Source organism: Cibotium barometz, chromosome 52, assembly GCF_041138505.1.
Source record: "Cibotium barometz isolate CiBa-2024 chromosome 52, ASM4113850v1, whole genome shotgun sequence".
Taxonomy (NCBI): Eukaryota; Viridiplantae; Streptophyta; class Polypodiopsida; order Cyatheales; family Cibotiaceae; genus Cibotium; species Cibotium barometz.
Window position 1 is genome coordinate 33,276,496 of NC_141097.1, and position 25,667 is coordinate 33,302,162.

Sequence of the window (25,667 nt, forward strand, 5' to 3'; positions counted from 1 at the left end):
GCCTCTATGGCCACTGCAATGGTGCCCCAAAAAAATATAAAAACGCCTCTTTGTCCATTGTGAAAAGATGCAGAATCTGCCACCAAACCTGTTGCATCTTTGGGCAAATCCCAAAGGCACTCTCAGCGAGGTGCCACATCTACCACAGGTGGGGGTGGCCACCTATCACTAGCCGGGTGCCCACTTCTAGAATCGTGTGGACCACCAGCCAGAAAAATACAGAGATCTTTCTCAATCGAAAATTGTTCCACAACCTCCCAATAATCAAGGGGACATGTGAAGGAATGCCATGAGCTCTCCAATGTCGGTTGTTGGCCAGTGTGCCCTCAATCCCATTCCTCCTTCAAGAGAAGGCAGGCAAAGTAGGAGAAGAAAGGGTAGCCAAGATGCTCTTGGGGAGCCGTGAGATGTCTCAGTTTCAACTCCCTCGGGTCTCAAGCAAGGGAGCGGTCGTCTCAAAGCCATAGATGCGAGGACGAGTTGCCTGCAACGTCAAGTGGGGAGCGGTCAATGTGCGATGCCCATCCAATAAAAGCCAACCAGTCGGACTTGCTCGAGTGGGCAATACTGTTAGCTAAAAGAAACTGAGGACTAGCAGTAACAAACACACTGTCAAGGATCTGAACCTAGCACATGAGACTCTAGGTGTATCCTCCCACTGAATACTAGAAACAAGTGGAAGTCATGGGGTACTTCTACACTTGTCATTTGAGACTAGATTCTCCTTCTGTCCGTTGAGAGCCTTAAACATCAGCTTATGCCTCTCATTTTAGGCAATGCTCAATCAGCCTCTGCCTTGCTAAGCACTCCTTTCTGACATATACCTAGATGAATCCAGGAACATGCCCAAATTCACCTGTGCAATTTATAACCTCATGGTAGTCATCCACAAGACAATAAACCATCAACTCCATCATGCATAGTATGGACTAGATACTACGACATCCCCACTCACGTCATCAGTGCCCAATAGTGGCTGTAGAACTTGGTATCAATATATACTCCCCCACACACACACACCCCTAAATCTTATTGGCAACCCTAATACTTGAGTACTCCTCTTCTACACCCACCCGAACCTCGCCCTACTACATCCACTTTCTTCACATCAACCATGGTGGAGATGGCCATCCAGAAACTCCAAAACGGCCGCTCGCAAGATCATGAGGAGAGCACCTATCACCTGCACCCAACACCCTTGCACCCCTCTGAAAGAGAGAGAAAACGCAGGTTGTAGGCCCAAGTACAAACTATAGAAGGCTGTAGACAAATGTTTATTGCCGAAAATGAGCACGAGGGAAGCCCGTAGGTGCTTACAAGCATGAGAGACTCTAGCAACAGCCAATGACCTCCAGCAAATATGCAAAAGTGAGATGAGAAATGAGAAGAAGGGTCAGAACCCTTATATACCTCACATATGAGCAAGTCGGCCAGCTGCAGCAGCAGGCTGACAACAGCCGTGAGCCATAAATATGCCATAAATAGTCTAAAAGACTCATAGAAGTGCTACAAAAAACCTAAATAATGTCTACTAGTTATGCTAATGCAAGGCCTCATAGAAATGACCACTACAAGCATGCTAGGGCTCATGTAGGCCATCGGGAGATGATAAATATATTTTCCAACACCACCTCTTCAACGCCAAAGGGACGGTCCAATACCAACACACTGACGTAATACCTCCAAAGTAGCTCTCGGAAGTGGTTTGGTGAAGAGATCAACCACATTGTCCTTGGTAGAACAGAAGGCCAGTCGAAGAAGTCCCAGCTCGATCCAATCGCATACAAAATGACAATGCACCTCTATACGCTTCAATCGTCCCCATATCACAGGATTCTGAGCTAGAGCAATGGCACTATGAGAATCCAAGAAGATCGTAATCGTCGGCACAACACAAATGCTCCAGAATCTGATGAATCCAAAGTGCCTCAGTGGAGGAGAGAAGGTAGGATTTGTACACAGCCTCGGTGGAAGAAGCAACAACAGTCCTCTGCTTCTAAGACTTCCAAGAAACAAATCCTGTACCAAGTATCAAGAAATACCTAGATGTAGACTTCCGAGTATCAATACAGCCTGCCCAAGCAAAATTTGTGAAACCAACCAAATCAGCACCATTGAAATAGGTGATGCCATAATCTGAAGTACCTCAAAGATAACGAAGAACTTTCAAGGCTGCCTGCCAATGAGACCTTCGAGCAGCTGATGAGAACTAGCTGAGAACACTCATAGCATAGTAGATATCTGGACAAGTGTTGGCAATGTAAAGCAATGTGCCAACAATCTGCCGGTACTTGTTGGAATCCACCAAGGGTGTATCATCCTCCTTGGATAACTTGGCATTGGGATCCATGGGACAAGAGAGGTGTACAGTCTGACAACCCATAAAGTGAGAGTAGCTTCACATACTTCTTCTGAGAAATGAAGATACAATCATCTTTTTGCCAACACCTCCAACCCAAGAAAATAATGCAGGCCAAGATCAGTCATCTCAAATGTCTCTAAGAGCTTGGACTAAATCCACCAAGGGTGTATCATCCTCCTTGGATAACTTGGCATTGGGATCCATGGAACAAGAGAGAGGTGTACAGACTGACAACCCATAAAGTAAGAGCAGCTTCTTCACATCCTTCTTCTGAGAATGAAGATACACTCATCTTTCTGCCAAACCTCCAGCACAAGAAAATAATGAAGAAGGCCAAGATCAGTCATCTCAAATGTCTCTGGAAGCTTGGACTGAACCTGTGTGACCAACTCAGTATCTGAGCCAAAAAGGATAAGGTCATCAACATACAAAAAAATGACACAAATATCCCCATCAGAACGAAGCATATAGAGGTTGTTGTCTGCATATGACCTCTCAAATCCAAGAGAAGCCAAAGCCAAAACAATCCTGATGGTGGTATACCTGGCTATAGGAGCAAATGTCTCATCAACCTCTTCACCTGCCTTCTAAGTATATCCTCGAGCAACAAGGCGGGTTTTGTACTTGTCCAAAGTACCATCTGCATGAGACTTGACTTTGAAATTCATTCCACACCAATCACACGACGATGTAAAGGCCGTGGCACCAAAGACCAAGTGTGATTCCTCTCAATAGAAGACATCTCTGCTTCCATGGCTTGCCGCCATTGGGCTACGTAAACGCCTCCTCTGGACTCTCAGGCTCAATCTCCTAGAGAGAGCTCAGGAAAGCATAATTCTCTGAGTGATGAGATGTGAAAGCCCGAGATGAACGGCAAGGTCCAGGGATGGTGGTAGAGATCTGGTTACAGAGCAGTGCATCAGTGAGACCAGAATCTCTAAAGAGTTGCTGAACCCACCGAGGTAGGCCAGCCTTCCTCTCAAAGCGTGAAGAAGAAGATCTAGCTACAATAATAGAGGACTCATCCGATGTAGTTGGGAGAGGTGATGAAGTAAGCATTGGTGGGGGTAATCCCGGAGTCAAAGGAGGACTCGTAGAGGGACTAGGAGGTGCAGAAGCTCAGGCAACAAGAACCGGTGGTTGTAAATGTAATATGCGGAAGCTTCGGAGAAGGATCGGTACTTCAAAACTCAGAAATCAGCACTCTTTTCGCGACGGAATTAACGCACAAACTGAAAGACGATGTGCAGAAAATAGAGAGAGAAAGGGGAGATGGAGAGGACACAGTATTGGGTCCCAATTACCCTCTGTAGGGCCCCCACCACGGATGGTGTATTTGCTTTACATGCCTACAGAGGCCTGGCATCCAGTTGCAAACCAGATACACAGAACATCTGACATCATTCCAGAGGGAGACTCACAGCACGGCCTGGCACTGCTTCATGTGCAGGACAATGCACACCTGACCTCGGACGACTGAGATGGATCCCTGGCTGACTCGTCCCGGACTGGACTCACATGGGACCAGTTCACCATCCCAGGTCCTGCACCTTCTATACAGAAATGTCTACGTGGCATCCAAGTGCGGGGTGCACGTGACATCCCCTTCTGCTTAACTTGACGGAAGCTGCATAGCCTCCAAATAATCCGTCAATAATGCCGGATAGTCTTCGAAAAATTCTTTGTCGAGCCATACCGCTTCATGAGTTCCTCGGTCCTGAAACTTCGTGAGAAACTGTCGTAGTCTTCGGCCTGAGCCATGCTTGAGACGGTGCAGAAGGATCTGTTCTGGAACCATTACTTCTGCTTCATCAATGATGTCTGGTTTCGCTTCGTCTTTGACCTCTGAAGGGGGTGGACCTGCATATGGCTTTAACCAACTGACATGAAATACATCGTGCATAGTCCAACTCGGAGGTAGCTTTAACTGCATAGACACCTCATTAATCTTTTTCCGGATGGGAAATGGTCCGAAGCTCCTGAAAGACAACTTTGGGCATCGCTTGCCCACCTGCTTCAATCTTTGCTTCATAATCCAAAGATACACCCAATCTCCTTCCGAAAACTTCATGTCCCTTCGGTCTTTATTGGCCTGTCGAGTGTAGGCCTCTTGCGCTTTAGCCAATCTGTCTTTAACGGACTCTAGGATCTCCTGGTAAGACTCCGTCACTCTGTTCGCCTCCGGTACTGAAGACGAAGTCCTGGTTAACAACGACTGGAAAGGCCTTCCAAACGCTGCCTCATATGGAGTCCTGCCAATAGCTGAAGAAAAAGAGTCATTCAAAACAGCTTGAACTAAAGGCAAAAACGATTCCCACTTACCTTGCTGATCGTGGACATAACACTTCAGCACATCAAAGGCCAACTGGTTGTATATCTCTGTCTGGCCATCTGTCTGTGGGTGGAATGCACTGGAAAAATTCAACTTAGTACCAAAATTATCAAACAATGCCCTCCAAAAATGACTGGTAAACTTGGCATCTCAGTCTAACACTATGGTCCTAGGAATCCCACCAATCGGGTACCAATGCCGAATGAATAGCTGGGCAACATCCTCGGCGGTCACATTGGCCCTGCAAGGAATAAGCATAACAAATTTGCTGAACCTGTCAACAATAGTTAAACACTGTGTATTACGCTTACTCGGACTGGGAGGCAGATTTGTGACAAAGTCCATCGAAATATCCTGGAAAGGACCCTCAGGAATTGGCAAAGGCTGTAACAACCCTATCTTCTTTCCACGAGGAGCTTTCACCTTTTGACAAATGTCACAGTGTTGTACATATGTAAACACATCACGCCTCATCTTTGGCCAATAGTATTGCCGTTCTAATTTCTCCAGAGTCGAATTCATGCCCCTATGACCACCTGTAATGGCGTCATGGACATCATGGAGAAGAGCTGCCCGGAATGATTTCATGACACATAGTCGGCCTTTGTAGAAAAGCCAACCATCGCGTATCAGAAAATGGCATGGTCCTGTGGCATCCAATGCCTGTTCCCACTGTGTACCGAATTCCTCGGAATCCGCGTACATGTGCTTCATGTCTTCTAGTCCTGTACCAACAAGGTCCAGTCTAGTGGTCTGAATCGCAGATACTTGTCCCTTCCTGCTCAAAGCATCGGCCACTGGATTGGCCTTGCCTAGAAGGTACTCAATCATTCCACCGAACTGCTGGAATATCTGACTCCAGCGGTGTTGTCGATCACTCCATTGTGCACTTGGCATCGTCTGAATCCAGCGCAATGCCTGATGGTCAGTGCGAACCTCGAAGTCACGGCCATACAGGAAATGTTTCCAATGTTTCAAGGCCTGTATAACTGCTAGGAGTTCACGATCATAGACTGAGTAGTTCTTTTCGGCGGGCAGTAACTTACGAGACATGTAAGCTACTGGATGACCATTCTGTTGCAATACACCTCCAATTGCGATGTTACTCGCATCGGTGATCACCTGAAATGGTTCGTCCCACGAGGCAAGTGCTAAACAAGGCGCTTCTGACAAAGCCACCTTGAGGTTCTGGAATGCCTCCAACGCTCGTGGAGTCATTCGAATCTTTTGCCTCCTTGTTTTCACTCCCTTTAGCAGATCGGTGAGGTCTGCCGAGAGGTTAGAAAACTTGTCAATGTGGGTGGAATATGCCTGGCATATACCCACAAATGATCTAATGTCATAAGCAGTCTGAGGTACTTTCCAGTTAACAATCTCGGCTACTTTAGCCGGATCAAGTCGAATGCCTTCGGCACTGATTATATATCCCAAGTAATGTACCTGGAACAGATAAAATTCTGACTTCTTTTCATTGACATAGAGCTCGTTGCTTTCCAGCAACTTAAGGACTTTCTCCACATCAATGTCATGCTGCTCAACTGTAGCTGAAAATATGAGTATGTCCTCCAGAAATATGAACACACACACTCCAATCAACTCCCGGAAAATACGCATCATCATGCGGTTAAATGTAGCTGGGGCGTTCGTCAATCCAAATGGCATAACCACAAATTCATAGTGGGCCCGTTCTGTACGGAAAGCTGTCTTGGGGATGTCCCCCTCAACAATCCGAACCTGGTGGTACCCACTCTTTAAATCCAGTTTAGAGAACACCTTAGCTCCATTCAGCCTCTCGAGAATATAGTCAATTCGAGGCATCGGGAATCTGCTCTTGATAGTCAGCTTGTTGAGGGCACGATAATCGACACACAACCGAGAAGACCCATCTTTCTTCTTGACAAATAAGATCGGTACTGCAAATGGCGACACGCTGGGGCGGATGAAGCCAGCTTGCAACAATTCTTGGAGTTGGCGGTCCAACTCCGATTCCATTGCCTTAGACAGGCGATACGAAAACTTGCTCGGGGGTTCCGAGCCTGGGAGGAGGTCAATCTTGTGATCCTCCGGTCTGGACGGGGGGAGCTGGGGAGGGAGACTGTCCCGAAGAAAAATCTTCTGGAACTTTTCATGGAGAACCGAGTACTTCTCGAAAGCACTGGCCACCGTCTGGGCTGTCTGGATGTAAATCATCGCACACTGTGCGCCTTTCCTGACTGCTCGCTTAGCTTGCAAGTGGCTTATGAGCGGAAAGTTTGGAATACCTGGCTCACACTTAATGATCACAGGGGTGTTTGACACATTCCGATCGATCTGGAACGTGTGCTTGTCCCACTTGACATCAGGAACTAAATTGTGAAACCACTGGATACCCAAAATTATGTCTGCTCCTACAAGAGGGGCAGCCATAAAGTCACGCACAAACTCTATGCCCTAAATGACTAACTTAGCACCGAGAGCTTCATACTTGACGCTCGTTGTCATACCTGTGCTAAAACCCTCAACTTGTTTGTCCACCGGAGTAAGCTCGAAACGGGCACGCGTAGCGGCCTCTTCCGTGATCACATCCTCCGTGCTGCCGCTATCAAACAAGACAACGACTCTCTGGCCACCTATGTAGCCAAAGGACTTGAGCAATTCGTTGCGCTCATACTCCTGGTCATGGGCGCCCTTTTGCTTATCTTCGAGCTCCCGGCTAATAATTGCTCCAACTGAAGCACCGGGGGTTGAAGAACTAGGGGTAGCCACTGGGGTCTGTGTGGGAGCTGTGCTCACCACGGAAGCTGTGGAGGCGGCGGCGGCCTTTGGAGGCTTCTTCGGACAATCCCGAGAAGTATGTCCTTTTGTGTGACAAAAGTAACATCTACCCTCCTTCCTGTACTGAGCAAGCTCCTCAGCACTCAACTTGCCACCTGTCTTGCCTGCCTCCGCTTTCTGGTCTGGAGTAAGCTTAGACGCATTGTTCGAGTTCTTGGAGTCAGAGGCTCCCGGGCTCTGTCCTGGGGAAGACCCCGTCTGGTTCTGGCTTTTGCCCCCCGAGGCGTTAGCCTTGGGAGAAGCCGGCTGGGAAGTCTTGGGCTTGCCACCATTGTGTTTCATTTCTGCACTCTGCGCAAGCGAGAGTGCGTCCTCAAAGGTGGCTGGTCTAAACATACGCACCTCCCATTGGATTTGCGTGTCCAGGCCATACAAAAACTGCCCTTTCTTGTCCGAATCAGATAAGCCTAATTGTAGACACAAGGTCGAAATTTTATTGGCAAACTGAAGGACTGGTTGCGCGTTCTGACGCGCACCCCTGAACTCGTCTTCGAGTCGCTCAAGGTAGTGGGGCGGTAAAAACCGCTGCTTAAGGTCACGGACGAACTCGTCCCACCCATAAGCTGCCATACCTGATCTGGTGTGGGCATGAGCCCACTGAGTCCACCAAGGAATGGCCTCACCTTCCAAGTACCAACTGGCTAAGATCACTTTGTCAATATCTGATTTCCTAACTGCGGCAAAGTAAGCTTCAAATTGATGTAACCATGAATACAGAGTAGTGGGATCGAGTTTACCATTATACTTACTGAAATTCATTTTCTCGGAAAAATGATTCGAGGGCGCCGCCGGTGTCAATCTGGCGTCCAAAGCTCTGAGGTAACGCTCGTGTTCCACTCGTCGCATAGCGTCGTCTTCGCGTTGTCGAATCTCCAATGCGCGCATCTGCATCTCAAGCAAGGAGCTTGAAGCGGCTGCGGCTGTGACCCTGCGAGAGGGTCCCTGTGATGAGGATCTGGTATCTGGGATACGGAAGGAGAGGGAGGAGGAGATGGAAAACGCGACGCTGGAGAGCGAGAACGCTCCTCCAGAGCCAAAATCCGCACCTTCTGCTCATCCAACTTGGTTGTCTGGTCTGCGATTGCTCGCATCATCTGCTGGAACATGTCTGTGACACTCAAGCCGGGTGCCCTCGCTGGGCTGCAAGGTGCACTCTGGTCCCATGGTTCTGGTTCTCTCTCGTCGCCAAAGTTCGCCATAGCGGGAAAATGCAATTCCTTTCCGGAACGCAATCTGACCATCCACTATCTGTGTGGGAGACTTCCGGAGGCTTCCGGAGGCTAAAAACCAACCGTCCTTCGAGGGACAGGAGTCACTCCGAAAGGGGTAGTCCACCGGCGTCTAAAAACCAACCACATGAGCGAAAAAATTTTCTGGCTTTCTTTGCTGAATCTTTGTCCTTGAAGTGAGCTCTGATACCACTGTAATATGCGGAAGCTTCGGAGAAGGATCGGTACTTCAAAACTCAGAAATCAGCACTCTTTTCGCGACGGAATTAACGCACAAACTGAAAGACGATGTGCAGAAAATAGAGAGAGAAAGGGGAGATGGAGAGGACACAGTATTGGGTCCCAATTACCCTCTGTAGGGCCCCCACCACGGATGGTGTATTTGCTTTATTAGAATGATGTAAATCTGAAAACAAATACAAAGTACTTGACCTTTTCTCGGCTGGAAAACCTGCCCTTGACCTTCAGTCCTTCACCCCTTTGCTTTAGCAATGTTCTTGGCTGTCCTGGCCCTTGTTTGCTTGGAGCACTTGGTGAATTATGAGATGAGATCATTGAGATCTTGGCTGGGCTTTTATACCCCTCCTTTCATCCCGTCGGCCAGCTAATAAAAGCTTCACGACTGGGATTATTCCAATAAACTGAATTCACACTAAATAAATGCTTTCACACTATGCCACCCTGCTGTCCAGCCTGCGCATGCTTCTGGGGCAGCATCCTGGCTGCTGGGCAATCAACGCATGGGTGTGGGACTGCTCCCTACACCTGGCCTACCTGCTGATTAGGGTTTCTGACCCAGTCGGCTGCCTGTCCAGCAGCAGTACAGCTGGCCGACAGCCCCTCCAGCCCATGCCTTGGCTGGTGGGCAAAGCTTGGGCCCTCCTGGCCCCTTGGGGGTGGTTCTACACCTCCCCCATGCCCATACTAAGAGTGCAAGAGTACTGGGGTAGCCCTATGGGCTGGCCCCATCTTTACATGCAAACCTACATGCCTACAGAGGCCTGGCATCCAGTTGCAAACCAGATACACAGAACATCTGACATCATTCCAGAGGGAGACTCACAGCACGGACTCGCACTGCTTCATGTGCAGGACAATGCACACCTGACCTCGGACGACTGAGATGGATCCCTGGCTGACTCGTCCCGGACTGGGCTCACATGGGACCAGTTCACCATCCCAAGTCCTGCACCTTCTGTACAGAAATGTCTACGTGGCATCCAAGTGCGGGGTGCACGTGAAGTAAAGTAGCAACTAGCACTAGAGTTGCAGGAGGAGGAGAAGGAGGAGGAGGAGGAGGAGGAGAAGCTGGATGTGGAAGAGGTATAAGATCACTAACATCTGACGGGAATGGATCATCCTGAAAATTTGGAGATGCATCAGGTGGAGACGAGTCAATGCCAAACAAGCTCTCATCAAACCGAGCATCACAGAAAATGATGATGTCATCAACCTTCGGATCCCAAAAGCGGTACCCTTTGGATCTCAGACTGTTGCCTGTGAAGATCATCCTCTTTGACTTCGGTGCGAGTGTGGTCCACTTCTAACCTGGGACATGCACACAAGCAACACAACCGAAAACACGTAGGTGAGAAACAAAAGGCTTGTGTCCTGTAAAGCCTCCTCCGGAGTCATGCCCTCAACCGCTTTTGTGAGAGAGCCGTTAATGAGATAAACTGAGGTAGCCACAGCTTCACCCTAGAAAGGAGGAGGGAGACCTGCATGATGCAACTAAGTGTCGGGGTTGAGGAAAGCTTGCCTATACACCACCACACACACACAGAGCTTGAACCACACACGTGAGAGAGAGCTAGTTGTTGGAAAGTACTCTTATGATAATGATGATTACAAAAGTACTATGAGTACAAGATATAGCCTAGGGCAAAGTGCCCAACACACATAAGTGTGTTCACACGGGGAAAAAACCCATGTCCAGCCATAGGGAAAAAGTGCCCGTGAGTAAGCTGTGTTCACACCTGAACTAGCCGGGAGTCGTCATGACCAACACAAAGCACGAGCCATCTCTTTTATGGTCTAGTTCTTCTGTTCCACAACTCCATTCTACTGAGGAGTGTAAGGAATTATGGTCTATCGATGAATGCCCTTCGACGCAAGGAAGTCATCAAACGGTACAAACTCGCCACCATTATCAGTCCGGAGAAATGAAACTGTACCCCAAGACTAATTTTCCACCATCGCGATCCAAGTCCTGAAACTGGCAAAAGCATCCGACTTGCAAGCCAGAAAACATACCCAGACTTTGCGAGTGAAATCATCCACAAGAAGAAGAAAATATCGAGCCCCTCCAAGAGACTCAACCTCCATGGGTCCAACAAGATCTGCATGTATAAGCTCCAGTCTTCGAGTTGCTTGATGAGTGGCCTCCTCTGGAAATGCATCTCGATGATGCTTGCCCATCATGCAGGATGAGAAAATGTGTGAAAGAGACCTGAGCTGAGGTAGTCCGTTGACAACCTACTGAGAATGAAACTTCTGGAAGGCAGCAATGGGTACGTGACCGAAGCGTGAATGCCACATAGAAGTATCTGCCTCAAAAACCAAAGCCATCAAAGGGGAGAAAAGCTGATGAATATGGGAGTCAGTGGGAGTGAACTGGGAAGTAAAGTTGGTGATCTTGTAGAGACCCCCGTCATGGACTCCATTGGCAACAATTGAGAGTCTTCCTGTCGATCACTTCAAAAACCACATCATCAAAGTACACACCAAGTCCTTTCTGAGAAGCTTTGTACACTAAAAACAGATTTTGGAAATCCGTGGTACATATAAAACATCATGTAAGGTGGCAGAGGAACCCAAAGAAACATTACCAACACCGGTGATAGGAAGCAAGGAGTTGTCACCGATGCGAGTTGAAGAAGAGAGAGTCTGGTAGTCCTCCGGGATATGGGCTTAATTGGTTGTGTGTGCAAAAGCACCACTATCACCAACCCATTCCACCGCTTCAAGTGTGTCACTGACCTCTTCTGGAGAAGTCATCTCTGTGATCATGGGGAGTGAATCTTGTGAAGAAGTGGATAAAACTATGATTGCCATGTATACTTTAGCAAATCCCTCTTTTGGAACTTTGTCTTTGCCCTTGTCTTTTGGTGGTGTCCTTGTCAAATGCTTTGGAAGCATCCTGGGCTTTATACTTGGCTTTGGCTGCTCGAGAGCTATCGCGAGACGAGCAAAGCATCGAGCTTCAGTATAACCTATCCTGCCATAGTAATCACATTCATTGCTTTTGTCCTTGGACTCCTTTGAATCCTGTTTACCCTTGCCCTTGCCTTTGGTTTTGTTGTTGTTGTTGAAGTTTCCTTTTTTGCCTTTGCCTTTTCCCTTGTCCTCGGCAACAAAAGCACACTCTGACTTGCCTTTTCCGCAAAGCATGCACTTGTCGTGGATATCACTCACAACTTCCTCAAAAGGGGGGAGAGGATCACGGAAATAAATATGATCCTTCAAAGAATCGAAGGAAGCAGGCAATTTTCCAAGAAGCTTATGGATCGGATTGTTGATTGTGCTCCCGTACTCCTCAAGCTGCAGCTTGACTCTCCAATCTTCTCAACCATGTTATCTGACTCATTGATTGTAATCTTCTCCAGATCTGACTCCAATTTGGTAATCTTCACTATCAAAACTCTCCCATACCTCCTCTGGAGCTCCGTCCACATCTGATGAGCATTGCTCCGCGTAGAGACAAACTGTGCCTGTATAGACGTAGTCATGCTGTGGATGATGATAAGACAGGCCCGAGCATCCAATATGCTTCTCAAAGCAAGGTCCACCAAGTGAGGTGTAGAGATGGACATCTACACAGCGGCTCCTTCTAGCAATAACTAAGTGTAGAAAGACCAAGTATGATAGTTGGTTGCTGTAAGCTACATTGACTAAAAACAGCAAATAGCCTCCTCTCAAGCTGTGAACGGCAAGAGCAAAGAAAGAAGAAACGGAGGGAGGGTTGGATACAGAAATAGAGAAAGAAAACCGTTTACCCAATGGCCACATGTTGGGGGCCGACCTCCTGTATCATGGGGCACGTAGAGCATAGGACCAACCAGGTCCCTTGGAGATTGGATCGCACATAGGCAGTTGCCCTAGGAGGTGCCGGAGAAGAGGCTTGACAGGGATCCGGGGTACAGACAAGCTCAGCATCGACTTCGATTCAGCTATTCCTAGGAGTGGCTAATTCCTATGCCATAGCCGACTCCCCCAGTGTGGCTAGGTGTTAGCCCGTCATGGCTGTTTTTAGCCCTTCATGGCTGTCTTTTCAGTAGCTAATAGAAGGATCTTTTTCCCGTGAAAAAAAGAAACACACACTTTTTCTCGAGAAAATTGGACAACTTTTTTTTTTTGTACAAGTATACTTGTCACAACCCTGTGAATTTGTGCAGCACAATCCCATGTGTGGAGGGGACAAGGGGACAAAGGTTTAAAGCCTTTAAAATTGAGAGAACCCTTTTTAGGAGTCATGGCCCTTTTGGGGAGCCTCCACGTTATTTTTGGAGGTCTCTTTTCTTTGGGAAAAAGGGTCGATTGCAGTCGCACGCGGGGGTGCTTTTTGGCTCTCGCGCTTTCGAAAAGGCTAGTCGGCTGAAGACATACACACAGGTCGGCTGCAGCAGTTCTCACTCTCTCTCCTGATTATAAGCGGTCTGGACTGTACAAAGGCTGGACAGAGAGCAGGGTTGGACTGTACGCTAGTTGGGCAGGCGGTGCACATGGCCTGCACAGCAGGCGTTTTCCTCCTTATAACAGGCCGGCTACAGCTGCATGTTTTCCTTCTCTCTAGGCGACTGACTAGGCTGCAGAGAAGTACAGTTTTGGACTGCACGTGGCCAGGACTGCAGGCCGACAGGACTCTCTCTCTCTTGTGGAGGGTGGCAGGTTGCAGAAGAAACAGTGAGGAGAGGCGCTGCTGGGCAGAGATAGCCGACTATTGTTTCTCTCTCTATCTCTTTTTACAGGTTTGGGGGCGGTGTCAGACACGCACGGGTTCAAAATCCTTTTTCTTCCGGCTCGTGGGTTGTTCGGGGGTGACTCTCCTAGTCCATTGTGAGAAGGGATTTGCAGCCTAAGAAAGTAGAAATAGGAGTAAACTTAGCATGTTTTTGGAAGAGATTATAATCTAATGTATGGCTGTGTTTTTGGCTATGTGCATGGGCCAGTTAGATGCGTATTCAAGGCCTCGTGGATGTACTATCTTGGCTGATTAGAGGTGAATAACAGTGTGGTGTTTTGGGGCACAAGGCTATGTGAAACCTCTATGCTAAGAGGTCCAAAGGACTGGCAGTTTGGACATGCATATGAATAAGCCATGTATGGCCATGATGTATTCAGTTGAACTCTTCCATTGAATGTGAATAAAGAAATACCGAAAGGGGTGCCAAGCTTTGGGGGCAACAGGTTCATTGTTCTTTTTGTGTAGGAGCACTCTAGCTCCCTTTTGTCTGTCTTATTTGCTGGATTACAACTGTGTTTGGTTGACTGCTAGTCTACCGCACTTTGGTTCCTACCAAAGGCCGGTTTCAATACTGATGGTCATGCATCAAGGAGATACAAATCATATTGCATAACAAGGCGTTTGTTAAAGGATCTTGTCGTGAAGCCAATCCCTTGGGGCTGATTTTTAGTGTGTTTCTAATTCCGTATTTGTTTCCATCAACAAGATTGAGAACTTGTTTGCCTTGAAGATGGGAAGCAAAGGTTTTGAGCCTTATGTTCAGGAGTTTACGGATGTGGTTAATCATTGTAGGCTAGTTTAGGATCCACAGGCTGTAATAGGAGAGTGTAGATTTTGGAGCCACTTAACTATCAATATCATTAAAACTCATAACCATGCACAAACCACAATAACCATAAACATGCAAATGGAGATTTTTAGTGTGTTTCTAATTCCGTATTTGTTTCCATCAACAAGATTGAGAACTTGTTTGCCTTGAAGATGGGAAGCAAAGGTTTTGAGCCTTATGTTCAGGAGTTTAAGGATGTGGTTAATCATTGTAGGCTAGTTGAGGATCCACAGGCTGTAATAGGAGAGTGCAGATTTTGGAGCCACTTAACTATCAATATCATTAAAACTCATAACCATGCACAAACCACAATAACCATAAACATGCAAATGGAGACAACCATTGGATTCGAATCATAGTTGCCACGCGTTTCATGAAACGCGTTTCATAAACGTTTCTTTCAAATCCTAGACGTTTCAAAAACGTTTCATACAAAACAGGGAGGTTATTGTCAGAATATGCAGCGGAGATGATGACCAAATCTGGGAACACAAGAGCAAAAAACGCAGGCAGAAAAACAGCACAAGAGAGAGACAGATGTAGGCGTGTAACTCTGCTCTATATACACAAGAAGATCCCGAGATATGATACAAATAAGGCATGGGGGCTGAGGACCTATATATACCTCCCTGGAAGGGAGGTCGGCCAGCACTAAAAGTGTCCACGATTGAAGAAAGAGGTCCACGACTGCATAAATGCAGTCGGCCAGCTATCTGATGCCCACGACTGGTAAAAGGCAGTCGGCCAGCAGCCCTGAAGCCCACGACTGATGAAGATCCAGTCGGCCAGCACTGGGGTGCTCCCGGCATCATCTGGCAGCCCTCCCAAGCCTCAGAAAAATGGGAAAAAATAGGGGAAAAATACGGAGAGTGGGGAAAAATGGGAAAACACCTCATAAGGGCGGGCACACCCACAACAAAGGCCCTGGTGTATAAATCTAGACAGGAGATGACTTCTAACACCCCCTCTCAGCTCCTGGCTATGTAACCAACCACTGGGAGCTGGGGTGCCGCCTGAGCAAATCCTGAGAGAGCGACTTCGTGAAGAGGTCCACCGTACTCTCCTCCGTCGAACAGAACTCTAGCAAGATGTCATCAGCAACGATCTGTTCACGAACAAAGTGCCTCTGGATGACCATGGGTTCCTCCAGTGGAAGCCCAAACCTGCAATGTAACCTCCTCCTACTCCATAAAACTGCTCCTTGGCCTGAAGTAGATCCCCTCATGTCCGGATCTCCTCCCCAAACTGAGTCACTCCAACCGTGGAGTCGGACTCCATCCAACAATCCCCCTTCTGTGTACAAGAGTCCATGATCCTTCGCATGCTGCAGAAACCACAGGAAACGCAATCCTGCCTCACAAAGAGACATCTGCAACCAAGAGCTCAACTGCCTCATCAGGAAGCTCCCGTCCAATCTAGTGTCCATCAACCAGATCCATGAACCATACAGCTTCTGAATCTCAGAGACATCACACTGCTCACAAGGATCAACACCTGTTACGGTGCACAAGCAAGTCCTGGAAACCTGATGAAACCTGTCAACCACCCCCTCTGAATCCGGAACCACAAAGCCTGGAGAAACCACCTCCTTCTGCAAGTAATCACCTGTCACCTGCCTGGCTTTCCGAAAGGTCCCCGTGGAAAGAACATCCTCAACTACTGGAAATTCTATGTCCCGAACACGACGAGACATCAGAGCATAAGTGACCTCTTCAGCTTCCTCTGACTCACGAACACAAGAAATACCAACATCAGTACTGGAAAGTTCCTACCAACTGCTGCCATCTACTGGCAAGCTATCCACCACCTGGTCTCGGAAAGCTCGCACCTGCAGCGTATCCACACTTGAGTAGCCATTACCAGACTGCCACTCATCACAATCCTGAGGACCTGGGAGAGAGAGTGCTGAAAGCCTGTAAACTCCATTCTCCACTCCACCTTCCCAAACCACTTGGCCTGTTGCTTTGTCCTGGAGAGCAACAAAATGCTCATCAAACTCCACCCGTACGCCAGTCTTGCAAACTTGATGCACTGACAACAGATGAAAACCAAGTGCCGGAACATACAACACCTGGGAGGAATGCTTCCCCCCTCTGCCATCGGGAACTATCTCCATCCTGCCCTCACAGTGAACTGGGATAGTGGACGTGTCCACAGTAAGAATATGACCAGAAAGCCTGCAGAGATCCTGTAAACCGGAACGGGAAGGAGTCGTGTGCCTGGAAGCACCACTATCGAGAATCCATTCCCGAGTATCCGTTGCGGAGAGTCCTCCAATCTCCTCCCTGCCTGAAGAAAATGAAGCATCGGTGTCCATCACCTCCAGGTGCACAAAGGCCGGAGTCTTCATGATTGCTGAGGAGTCTTCACCCTTCTCGGTCTTCCGCTTGGGACACTGCCTCCAGTAGTGGCCTTTCTCGCCACAATCATTACAGGTCCTCCCTGCCTTCAGTTTCTCACGGTCAGTGTCGGACTTCTTCTCAGAAGACTTCTCCGATGAAGCCTTCCCTTTGCCCGAGTTACGGCCTTTCGACCGTTGGCCAGTAAAGGCCTCCGAACCTCCACCCTGAGGAGGGTTCGTAAATCGTTCCTCCTGGTCCAGGACCATGGGCACAAGCTCCTCCCACGTGATGGTGCTGAGCCTGCCACTGGTAATCAACGACGAGTAAAATGCTGAGTACGAAGAGGGCAAATGTGACAGCAGCGTGATGGCCATGTCCTCTGACAATATCTCCTTCCCAGCCTGAAGAACTTCCTGCTGAAGAGCCTGCAGCTTGTTAATATGCTCCCGCATCGTCGACGACTTTGCAAGGCTCATAACCCGCATCTGTACTTCCAAGGAAATCCTCTTCATGGGCGATACCCTGTTGTAAAGTGAGGCCAAATGCTGCCATATACCTCTGGCCAGCGTCATATGCTTTACATGATTAATTACCTGTGGTGTGCAATTGAGGAAAATAAACGAACGGACCCTGGCGTTGACGCGATCCCACATCTGCGTCTCGGCCTCCCGGTCCTTCCGGATTGACGGTAACTCCCCTTCCTCTACTTCCGGCCGTGGAACACCAATGACGACGAAATCGGCGAGGTCGTAAGACTCCAGAACGGATTCCATCATCACCTTCCATATGCCGTAGTTGCTCCCGTCCAACTAACAGTCCACCGGGAACGTGGGGAGTGTCGGGATCTTCACATGTCTCTCGGCCATCTCAAACAGATCTGCCATAGCGGGGATGTACTCTGAAAAGGGTGGGTGGGTGGGAACAAAGAAGAACTAAAACCTGCAAGTGGCTGTCCAGCAAATCAGCCCGCCTTCCTCTTGCTTCTCCTCTTCCCGATCAGCCCAAAACAGTCCACCAATCAACCACAAAACAGCCCCCTCTTGCTCACAAAAATCCCAAGACCTATCTAGAGCCTAGGCTCTGATACCATGTCAGAATATGCAGCGGAGACGATGACCAAATCTGGGAACACGAGCAAAAAACGCAGGCAAAAAAACAGCACAAGAGAGAGACAGATGTAGGCGTGTAACTCTGCTCTATATACACAAGAAGATCCCAAGATATGATACAAATAAGGCATGGGGGCTGAGGACCTATATATACCTCCCTGGAAGGGCAGTCGGCCAGCACTAAAAGTGTCCACGATTGAAGAAAGAGGTCCACGACTGCATAAATGCAGTCGGCCAGCTATCTGAGGCCCACGACTGGTAAAAGGCAGTCGGCCAGCAGCCCTGAAGCCCACGACTGATGAAGATCCAGTCGGCCAGCACTGGGGTGCTCCCGGCATCATCTGGCAGCCCTCCCAAGCCTCAGAAAAATGGGAAAAAATAGGGAAAAAATACGGAGAGTGGGGAAAAATGGGAAAACACCTCATAAGGGCGGGCACACCCACAACAAAGGCCCTGGTGTATAAATCTAGACAGGAGATGACTTTTAACAGTTATAGGCCCCAAAATTTATATATAAGTCTATAATATGTAAAAAATATGTTGCCTTCCTTGCAAAACAATATTAAGCATGCATCATTTACACATTAAAACATGTTTTCAAGCTAAAACTAAAGAATCTGGATAAAAAATCCTTAAATTGTACAGTTCCCAAGTGGACACGAATGAAACGTGTTTCATTCGTATGAAACGTTTACGAAACATTTCGTTTCATTCATGTTGAATGAAACGCGTTTCATTGCAACTATGATTCGAATGGAGCGACAACCCACACCCCCCCTCCCCTCTTCCTCCCTCTAGAGATAAAATTTTTCATTTCATTCATATTGAATGGAACGCGTTTCATTGCAACTATGATTCGAATGGAGCGACAACCCACACCCCCCCTCCCCTCTTCCTCCCTCTAGAGATAAAATTTTATTTTTCAAGGGAGTATCTATGCATACGTAGAACGCTCTCTTAGGAGCTTGAGATCATGTAGAGTATGATTTGATGATGTAACATTGTGACACATGGCGTTGTCATTTGTTTTTATCTCTACCCTTTTCTTACTCGCATTCATTTGAAATGACCTTGTATTGCATACATTTTGCCATTTTGTTTACTATGCTTAAGAGCTCTCGTGAGAGTTCACATGCATGCATAGAGCTCCATGTATGCATTTGAGAGCTCCCATGAGAACTCAAGAGTGAGAAAGCAAGAAGAAGAAGAAGAAGATATATTAACGTCTTGCAAAAGACCTAACAGGTCTATGAGAGAGAGAGAGAGAGAGAGAGAGAGAGAGAGAGAGAGAGATTAAGCGTCTACTAAAGACCCAGTGGGCCTATGAGACCAAAGTGATACAATAATGACCATAGCATATCTCATCATGGAACGGAAAATAAATTAGAACAAATCAAAACTATCTCACTAGGGTAATACAAAACTGTCCATGGAATACGAAGAGCATTAAACATGAGAGGAGCATTGGCCCCCAATAGATGGTATACCACTCTCAAGCACGGAGCCAATGAGTATGGCCGAGAGGTCTCCCTCAGCTACGTCACGTGGAAAGGTAGCTCTATGGCGATGGAGCATGTCCTCGATCTAGAGCTAATGAGAGGATCATGGCCGATGTCGTCATGGGGGAGGGTGCAAGGCATCAAGCACGCTAGAATGTGGAGGCCCCGTGTAACTCCTCTCGGGCAAGTGGGTCAACAAGATCTGCTGTATGGGTATCCTCCTCCGCCTCGGTTCGGAAGGAAGTTGGTGATGGTTGGTGTCCTCGGTCCAGAAGAAGTTGGTGATGGTTAGCTGGCAAGGGAGGGGTCAGTGGCTACTAGGGCCAAAGCTCTCTAAAGAAAGTGTCCCTATGTCTACAGAGCTCGAGCAAGAAGAGCCTTGCACTGGTTCAGAAAATCAATGATCCTAGAAAGTGGGTCAAATCCCTCATGGAACAAATAGTGAAACCTCCATGGATCTCATAGTATACTAGGCAACAACATATGTAATGCTCCTCTGTGTCAACCTCTATGTGGCATAACCGGCAGATCCTCTCCTCCTTGGGTCTCTATATAAGCTCCCCGGCTCTAAAGATGCACTCAGCTCTCCCAGTCCCCACTCTGAGGCAGTGGGAAACCTATATATGGCCAATCACAATCCACATGGCATGGCACATGTGAACACTCAAGTAGCCCGGTTGCTAGATGAATCCATCCTCAGTGAGCTTGAGGAAGTGATCTTTGTAAAGTGCATCTTCGGTGGGAGCTCTGAAAGTGCCATCCATGTGCAGTGGATGTAGAGGCTGAGAAGACCTAACCGAATAACCTGGTTGGTGTCCTCATGAGAAAGCTGGAGAAAAAGGGAGTCCAATCTCTACTGAAGGAAGGCAATCCATGCGGAGCCCATGTCGTTAGAACCAAGTGGAAACTCGAGCATACCATACTCCAGGGTGGCCCTCAAGTCTCAAGGACTCCAGCGCAACCTCAAGTACCTATGGGGATCCATGTGACTGATGCGATGGAGGTATACGACTGTCTGGAAGAGTGCATCCACTACCATCAAGGCCGCAACAAACTCTATATGGATAATCTGGTGTGGGACTGATGGTTTGCTGCGGATAATTTGGTGTGGGACTCATGTTTGCTATGGATCATACAGGAGAACATCATGACCTGGGGCCTCTCAACTCACTGCCAATCCTTGTCGCATAAATGTGGTCCCAAAAGGCTACTCCATACATCAAGGCTGGTGTGATGAGGGTGTCAAAAAGCCAAACCTTTATCCTCGGCTCCTGGAAATGTGCTTGGAAACACTGCCGCTCAAGTTAGCTCAAGGCTGCATATCCCTGTCTCACTCTAACATGCGCTGCATGAAGCATGGTGAAGTGTGGGCCACTAAAAGTGACCGAGGTAGACATAGGATGAGACAATCTCCACAAGATTCCCTCTGTATGTGAAGCTCAATCTGAATGTGAAGGGGCGAGAGGTATTGAAGACCATTACCTTCATTTTACCATGGTTAACAATGAGGTCCCACTGAGTGCAAAAATCCTCGAAGGCATCCAAATGTCTCTAAGGCACTTCGACTAAATCTCAAAGGAGGACAATGTCATCTGCATAAAGTAATAGAGGGATCAATATGCCTACCAGTGTGGGACCAGCCCAATCTGTCAATGAAGCTCAAGTTCCCATCACTCTAGGAGGCGTGCTCGAGGTACAATATCAAAAGCTTTGCAAAAATCCACAATCCAGCAATAAATCCTCAGATGTCATGCTCTACCCTCCTCGATCATGGCACGGAGGGTGAAGACGTGGTCAAGGGTACAGTCATAATTCATATCATACATTTCATACTGCCATACGTCAAGGAGAATGATAGGTATGATAAAGTATGATTCAGCTCCTGGTGGAGTTTCATACGTGGCTTTAAATTTGGGGCTACATATGCATGTGGGAGTTGGGACTGAAAAATATTGACAATTTGACACTTGAAAGTTGAAACTCGAAGGCTAAAACTTGAAACTTGAAAGTTGAAGGCTGAAAACTTGAATGTAGATAGTACATACTATGTACTATATATACTAATAAGTATCTGCAGTACATTGGTACAGTACAGTGTAGGGTTTTTCATAGCATAGTGCCCACTGCCCAACTTGAGGCCCAGGTTCTTGACAGCCCGAGCCTAATACCTACTGGGTGCAGACCAGCCATGGTGTCACTTTCAGCAAAAAAGTCTCAAATTATTTATTTAAAAGAAGAGCAAGAATGATAGGCCAGTTTCACACACCATTTTATCATACGTTAGCAAACCTTTGCTTCAGCAATCATACGCGTAGAATGTGAACTATGGGTACAGTAGCTCCTCCAAAAGCCTACATGTCCTGAGGCTTTGCATCCCTGTCTCTCTACAAATGAATTGAGCTCTACCTCTAGCACAGACCAAGAGGGTGGAAATCCTTCACAAAATGCTCTATTGAACATGTGGGCTAGTAGGAGCGTCAGGGTATCATCGGCATGTGAGATGTACTTAGCAGTTAGTCCCTAAGCCTGCCGATTACGTAGTCTACAGATGGCAGCTGTGAGAACTCCATAATATGCCCATATAATGGTAAGTACGATCATAAGGAGAGTGGCTTGGTGTAAATGACTAGAATGCCTGTACAAAAATAAACAAAGGAAAATAATATTGGCCAATTCAAATGAGAGGGGACTTCCCTTTATAAATTTTCATGGCACCATGGCCCTTTTACAATCCCAAAGGCATATGGGATAACTCACACACCCTTGTCCTGCTTTCACATGTGACCGGACCAAATAATAATCCAAATGCCAACTCCATGCAACAGCCATTTGACCTTGTTACCGATATCCCCAATGATAAGACTTCACCGTCTCAGTGAAGAAACTGGAAACAAATACAAAGCTCCCACGCACACATATTTCCACCTTGGTATTCACCAAGACAACCATTGTCAATTATATACGCATGAGAAGGGTGGAGCACTCATGTTAACAAATCATCGTCTCCCTAATGCACCAAGGGCAGGTCTAACCCTCTGCCCCCTTGGCTTCCAACCTACTGCACCACACACTCAGTGGCTCCTACAACCTTCTCATATAACAATGCTTGACTTTGGAATTAATGTATATCCTTTACAACCAGCAACATCTTACACACATGAATGAAAAACTGCATAATTCTAGACATGGAAACACACCTCTGGAAAACAACACGATCGCACGAAAACTTTGAAGGCTCTTGTAGTGTGCTGCAACTTCTACTCTTCTGCAAATCCAAGGAACCGGGCAGGCTATTGCGTCTTTCTTTCTCCGTGCGTCCTTAACACGCAATTCTGTTGAAGTAGATTAAGTCGACGTATGCATTCGCCTCACCATTGCCTGTGGACAGAGGAAAGCCTAGAGAAGCTCTCGTTGATTCTCACAAGGTCTAAACCACTAGAGGGCGTGGCTGCGTAATGTGAGGGGGGCTCGGTCGAAAGGCTGCTATAGGGACACTTCGCTAGGTGTGTGCTGGGCGGAGAGTATAAAGGGTGAGGTGTGTTGGTCGCCAAGTGTGGAGGGGCAAGTGGAACGGGCGCAACCGGCCGACGACCACGACTAGAGTAGGGACGTGGCGGCGAAGAGTGATAGGGGATGAGAACAGGCAAGTAGAACTAGACTGCTTGGGTAGCCTTATCCGCATGTACAAGTGCACAAGTGTGCTTGAACAAACATGAAGTCCTAATTTATGCAGCACGTCTTCATCTTAAGCGTGTCTTTCCTAAGTTTCGGTTTGCCATGTTACCTACAGCAAATGTTTAGCGGTTTTGATTAACATATCTCGAAGGCAAAGTTCAAAATTAACAAACATGCAATCGTGCAGTTTTACTTATAAATATTTTGAATTTCTCGAACAAACATGAATCTTTTGAAATTGATGAGACGCGTGGGTAGGAACATGTTTTTGGAGCCATTAAAGGAGGAGAAGATGAAGGCATGGACACATATGGGATGGTTCAATATGGAGACAAGTCGCTCATTCATGAACTAGATTGTATTACTATAGAATAGAAGGCCCTCCTTTTCCATGAAAAGCCAATAGGAGGAGTCGTTTGCTAGTGAGCTAATTGCCCGCAATGAGCTTTTTCCCTTGAAATAGAGTGTCTAAGGAGCTTCTCCATAATGCATATATCTTGTCGATGGTGTTATAGATGAGGAGAACCATCAAATCTTGCATCTCCATCAGCCCAACCTTGCTCACCTTCCAAAACACACTCCCATCTCCATCTTTGAGCTATAGCTACTTCATTTTAATGGCTGACACCTTCTCTTCCTATTTGACCACCACAAGACACACGTTGAAAGACATCAGCGATGTTTGATTAGAAATCCACATAGGCACTACAAAGCTATCACGGACAAGGGACATGTCATGTATATTCAAGCTTCCAAAGGAGACGTATTCAAAGACACGTGTTGCCGACACTCTACCACATACTCTTTTTAGTTTCTCCATCGACAATAAAGAAGAACCCAATAGAGAAACCTGGGCTTTGAGAATGATTGGAGGAGTTGAAGAAAAGTTTGCGTTAGTTTTACTACCATGTGGTCATCTATCCATGATATTTTTACTATCATGTGGGCTTCTATCTTTGCTTGCTTTTATGCAAGCATATTGGGCTACCCAAGGTAAATAGAGATGCGAGGATAAGTCTGGAAGCAGCAGCCCGATAATAGCACACCACTAGCAAACAACAAACACACCCCTCGCACATGAGCTCCAAACACAGACACTATGTGACATTAGATGCACTAGATACTTGAATATGCCTTCGTGGCTCCTTCGTGGTCAAGGTTTCGGAGGCATTGGTAAGTCACAACAACATACGTGTTGCTGCTACAAAGTGATGTCCACGTGTAAGAACGTAACATGTTCTTGCATTTTCTTGCATACTCTATGCACTGGGCACCACACAATTTTGCGAGAAGGGTTCTTGCAATTTGTGGTGGAGATATGTGCAGTGGGCATCTCGTGTGTTTCATGAATGGTTAGCAAAACTGTAAACGCATGTTTGCTATTCCAGTTCATGTGCGAGGGGTCACAACAGCAAGGTAGCCAATCTACAAATAGGTGCACCTCTAGATTGGTGATGGGTCGAAACCCTAACGTAGCACTAATGAAACTCTCCATATTGTACCCTAGAAATAGAAAACAGAGTAAACCCTAGACTCGAGATCTGGGGAGGGGGAGTGATAGAAACTCTACTCCTCCCCAACAGGATCGCCAAAAAACGGGTCTACCTATAGATGACTAGAATGCCCCTACAGAAATAAAGTAAGGAAAATGATATTTGTCAATTCAAATGAGAGGGGACTCCCCTTTATACATTTTATGGCACCATGGCCCTTTTACAATCCTAAGGCATATGGGATAACTTGCACACCCTTGTCTTGCTTTCACATGTGAGTGGACCAAATAATAATCCAAATGCCAACTCCATGCAACAGCCATTTGACCCTGCTACACTTGGTGCAAAATAACACAGTGCAATGTGGATGACTCTATCCCAGGTAAGCTATAGCCACATAAAAATATACAATGCATCTTCGTCCTTCCAAAAGATGTTGAGAATCTATCAAAGGTGGGGTCTAAAAAGGATAGCTACCCCTCCTGAGTCATGTCTCCAGGTCTCGCCTTGGAAAACTGACCCCCACTCAAACCTGGCTATGTATGGTAAGGCCCTCTCAAGGCTCTAAAAAGGATAGCTACCCCTCCTAAGTCATGTCTCTAGGTCTCGCCTTGGAAAACTGACCCCCACTCAAACCTGGCTATGTATGGTAAAGCCCTCTCAAGGCTCTAATGAGTATCTATACAGAAAATGACATCCCTACCTGTGAGAGTCTCGCTCAAACCTCCTAGATTTGACCACAGGGTATAATTGTAGTCCCATACCACTAACCTCATGTGTTTGGTCTCATAGACCTCACATCCCTATTTGTTGGGAAGGCGTGCTCAATGATAATGGCCCTTCCATCTTTGTAGATAGCTCACTTGACCACTCTACAAACCTCATTACTTGTCACCATGCCTCACACTGGTGTGCCACTTGTGCTGGGGTGAGATCATCCCCCATGTACACATGTGTGCTCTTGAGGGCACACACGGAGGTGAGATGATCCCCCATGTACACTTGTGTGCCATTGAGGGC

General features: G+C 47.2%; 1 protein-coding gene across 1 annotated transcript in view; it reads right to left on the minus strand.

Annotated features, from left to right (window-relative positions):
- LOC147609079 (P53/DNA damage-regulated protein) overlaps positions 1–22,943 on the minus strand; it is a 76,221-nt gene extending 53,278 nt beyond the window's left edge. The window contains exon 1 of the mRNA XM_086788450.1: positions 22,677–22,943. The gene's annotated coding sequence lies outside the window, so the exon portion shown is untranslated. The remainder of the gene's footprint in view (positions 1–22,676) is intronic.
- Positions 22,944–25,667: the final 2,724 nt, after the last annotated feature.